The sequence below is a fragment of the Lagenorhynchus albirostris genome, chromosome 5, assembly GCF_949774975.1.
Source record: "Lagenorhynchus albirostris chromosome 5, mLagAlb1.1, whole genome shotgun sequence".
Taxonomy (NCBI): Eukaryota; Metazoa; Chordata; class Mammalia; order Artiodactyla; family Delphinidae; genus Lagenorhynchus; species Lagenorhynchus albirostris.
In genome coordinates this window covers 82,789,071-82,793,478 of record NC_083099.1, presented here as the reverse complement: position 1 = coordinate 82,793,478, position 4,408 = coordinate 82,789,071, and the positions used below count along the sequence as shown (strand labels likewise).

At 37.5% G+C, this 4,408-nt stretch overlaps 1 pseudogene; it reads right to left on the bottom strand.

The window, feature by feature from the left end:
- Nucleotides 1–1,404: 1,404 nt before the first annotated feature.
- Nucleotides 1,405–2,656, bottom strand: LOC132520594 (lupus La protein homolog; annotated as a pseudogene).
- Between the last annotated feature and the right edge of the window lie 1,752 nt (nt 2,657–4,408).

Sequence of the window (4,408 nt, the reverse complement as noted above, 5' to 3'; positions counted from 1 at the left end):
ACTCCCCCATCTCTAGATCTTTCACTTAATCACACCTGCAGAATCCCTTTTGCTATATAAAATAATATATTCACAGGTTCCAGGGACCAGGAAGTGAGCATCTTGGTAGTGGGGGGGGGCATTATTCAGTCTACCACACCAGCAAAGTCCCTTCTAGACCAATCAGCCCCCCGAAAACTGCCAGATAACTTCAGCCACATGAGTGAAATCAGCTGATCCCAGCAAGATCAGAACTGCCCAGTTTAGCCCAAGCTAAATTACCCACCAGCAGGATACTGAGCTAAAAATATATGATTGTTGTTTTAAGCTACTATGTTTTGAAGAGGTTTGCTATGTTCAACAGGTAAAAAAAAAAAAAAATCAATCTGCAAAATTTCTGTATGAGGAAACTATGGGTTCATCCAGGTGGCCATATTGGCAAGTAAAATTATGGATTTTGACTTGAGCTAGAAATTCAGGATCACCTAACTGAATTTTAAACCAACAAGCAAAATGCACAGACTTGATTCCTATACTATGAGGTCATATTGGTAGCACCATGCTTACCATCCAATGGGGAGAGCATAGGACTTTGAGATTCTCCTATTCATAAACACTTAATTATAATTTCTCTTTTTTGAAAGGGTAAGTCTAATACTTTTAGAAGAATGCATTTCTCAGTAGGGATTCTAGTTTCAGCTTTTGTCTTCCAACTCAGAGCCCTGCCTTGAGAAGTTGTTGTGAGGACACAGTGAGGTAAAGTATACAAAAACCTACAACAGAGCCAGACACTCAGGAAAATGCCCATGGGTGTTATCTATTATTATTACCATCTCTTCACAGGGCCTGCACACAGTTAAGGACTCATCATCACCCAAGAAACCATGGGTTACTTCTACTGAGTAAGCCATAGGAGTGCCTTGACTTTCTAAAACCAACAGGCAGTCTTCTTATTTCATCTTTGCTGTGAGACCTTTCTTTGTGAAATGCTAATTCTACAAAGACTAGAATAGGTGAAAAAGAAATGAACTAGGTTTCTAGTCTTAGATCTACTGCAAACCATGTCATTTTATTTTTTTTAATTAAAAAAAAGTTTTTTTTATATAAACTAATTTTATTTTTATGCAGTATACATTTTATTACTTTGTACTAATACATCCTCATATTACAAAGGCAATTTAGTGGAAGAATGTTTCTTTTGATACTTGAATAATCTGAAAGAACACAAACAGAATTATACATTAAAAAATACTCATTTGGATAACAATAACAACAACAAAAAAAAGACAAGTTAAACAACAAAAAAAATTTTCCTTTCTTACAGGTGGACATTGAAGTGGACCTCATTTGGTTTTCTTTTTAAAAGCCTCCAAAGACAAAAGCAGCTTAAAATATAATTAAAATGAATAAAAAATGTTTACTAAATTATTGGTCTCCAGCACCATTTTCTGTTGTTTTGATGCAGGTTCTTCTTTGTCTGTTTCTTCTCTTGTGCTCTTTTTACTGGTCTAGATGCACCATTTTCATCATGTTCATCATCACTATCAAATTTAGTTTTCTTGCCCTGAAACTGTACTTTTCCTTTAGCAGACCCAGTCTGGGCAGCTTTATTTCCCTTTCCTTTTCCTTTAAATCTGCGACCTTTTGACTTCCATTTGTTTAGGGATTCTTGTTGATCTTCTATTATTTTTTTCAATGCTTCTTTTTCCACATCTCCTTCTAGTACTTTCCAGGTGACCTCTTTGTTCCTTAATTGTAGGTTACCATTATTTGCATCTTTTGCTTTATCCAGTGTTTCCTTAGCTTTTTCTTTAAACAGAATTATTCCCTCTTTGGCTCCTCTGACAAAGTCTATCCATTTTATTTCACCATGATTTGAGAAAAGGATATGCAAATCTTCTCTACATGTCTGATCATCTAAGTCCCCCGAGAATTTCAGCAAGCAGCTAATCTTTTCTTCTAGAGATTTCATTTCAGCATTTTCTGCTAACTTTTGTTTTTCTTCTTGCTCTTGTTTATTAGCTCATAATTTAGCATCTATTTTATTTTGCTTTCTTTCTTCATTTTTTTTTTTTTGCAAAGTAATCTTCCTTGAAAAGTATTAGCAGGTCTGTGTCTTTGTACTTCTGGCCAGGGGCCTCGACAAACTTAGCAGATTCAATGGTATCAAATACAGCAAATATTGATCCCTTAAATGCTTTGTGCAATGTTCTTTTCATCTGAATATTTAGTACCTGACCTTTATCTTCCAACCATTCTTTTATGTCATCAAGGGTTGCATCAACTGGGAAGCCTTTAATATCAACAGATCTGTTTTTTACATCATTTTTATACTCATCAGTCACTTCAGGGAGGGGTTTGCTTGGAGATCTTCTAATTTTAGTTTTATCTTCACTTATTTCCATGAGTTCCGCCTTTGATTTGCTCAATGCTTCTACTATTACATTAAAGTCTGTTGTCAGTTTAACCTATTAAATTTTATCATTATCTCCAAAGGTACCCAGGCTTCATCCAGTTTGATCTGTTCCTTTAAAAATTTGTCGCGTGGCAAATTGAAGTCACCAAAATAATACTCGATTTGATGACAGATTTTGACCTCCAGAGCAGTCATCTTTTCATTATCACCATTTTCTGCCATTCTGGCTATCTTTAAGTTCCCGGTCCCACAGAGACATGCCACAGGTCACTAACAGCGACAGCAACGTCTCCTCTCCCCAGCGCCTGGCGGCTTGCGCAACGCACCTAAAGAAGATGGGGGTTGTCCCGGCAACCCTTGCAGCCAGGGTGGGTGGGGCTTCGGGCCTTACTGTGTCATTTTAAACAAGTCACTTAACCTCTCTGTGCCTCACTTTCCCTGTGTTCTAATATTTATTTAGTCAGCTTCAGGGAGCAATTGTAAGTATCAGCTGAACCAATTAATCAATCAGATGAACTGAGCACTAATGATGGCCTTGGCAATGTGCTAGCTATCCTGAAAACTTAGAAGTAAGTTATTGCCAGACCCAACTTTATAAGCTGTACCCTTTGCTTTGTCCACTAGAGCTGCTCTAACAGAATACCATGGACTGGGTGGTTTATAAACAACAAAAATTTATTTCTTACAGTTCTGGAGGCTGTGAAGTCCAAGATCAAGGTGCTGGCAGATCCAGTGTCTGGTGTGGGCTCACTTCCTGGTTTATAGACCCTTATTTTTACTGTGTCCTCACATGGCAGAAGGGGTGAGGGATCTCTCTTATAAAGTTACTAATCCCATTTATGAAAGGCTCAGTCCTCATGACCTAATCACCTCTGAAAGGCACCCCCTCCAAATACCACCACATAGGCGATATAGGTTTCAACATGTGAGTTTTGGAAAGACATAAGCACCCCTTTTCATGCACATACAAGGGATTCCTGTTCCTGGATTAATGATAATATTCTAGAAAAAATAAAATGTACCTTCCAAGTTCTGTGTACATAACCATAAACACAGATATTATTTTAAGGTTTGCATTTAATATTGAAAAATCATGCAAAAATATGACAGAGGACACATGTATAAATTGTCCTTCTTCAAATTTACAAGAATTAAGAGTAAAGGGGTTAAAAAAATTCCTCTCAACTCTCAAACGCAAAGAGGATGGGAGTGGAAACAACTATAGTTAAGACACATCAAGAAAATTTTTGAAGCTGAAAGCAGATGGACAATTCTTTATGACTTTGCAGATGAAAGAAGAGTAAGAATCTTTATGATGGAAGCCAAGAAACAAGTGGTTTCTTGTCACAGAACCCAGTAAAATTCCTGGAATTATAAGTAGCAGATATCTCAAGATTCAGTGGGGATCAAGATGTAAAGATTGGTTGAATGCTTGCATCTAGTTAGATCCTTAGATCTGTACAGCATGACAAATAACACTCCCTCCTAGTCTTTCATATGCATACACAGACACATAGCAGAAAAAGACAAGTCACTTATTCTCTGGAGTGTTTGAATAAGAGGGCTTCCCTAAGAACAGTGGTTCTCAACCAGGTTCAGTTTGCCTCCAAGGGAAGATGTTTTTTGTCCCCAGTTGGGGGGGGGTGATGTTATTGGCATCTAGTGGGTAGATGTCAGAGATGCTGCTAACATCCTACAATTACAGGATGGTCCAAACAACAAAGAATTATTCAATCCTAAGCATCAATAATGCAGAGGTTCAGAAATCCTGCTCTAGAATATCAGAAAAAGTTGAGGGTGGGATGAAATATTAAAACCAGAAGAATTAAATGTGTATCTACACACTAAATGGTGAGAGCTATGTCTTGAATTATGAGTCTCCTTTATCCTCTTTACTCACCTAGCTCAGTTCTAAGAAACCTGACAATTTGCTTTATAACCTCCAGGCAGGTGATCAGAGGCTTCCTTTCTTGGGAAAACACTGTCTAGAGGAAAAGACCTGTGGATTCCAAT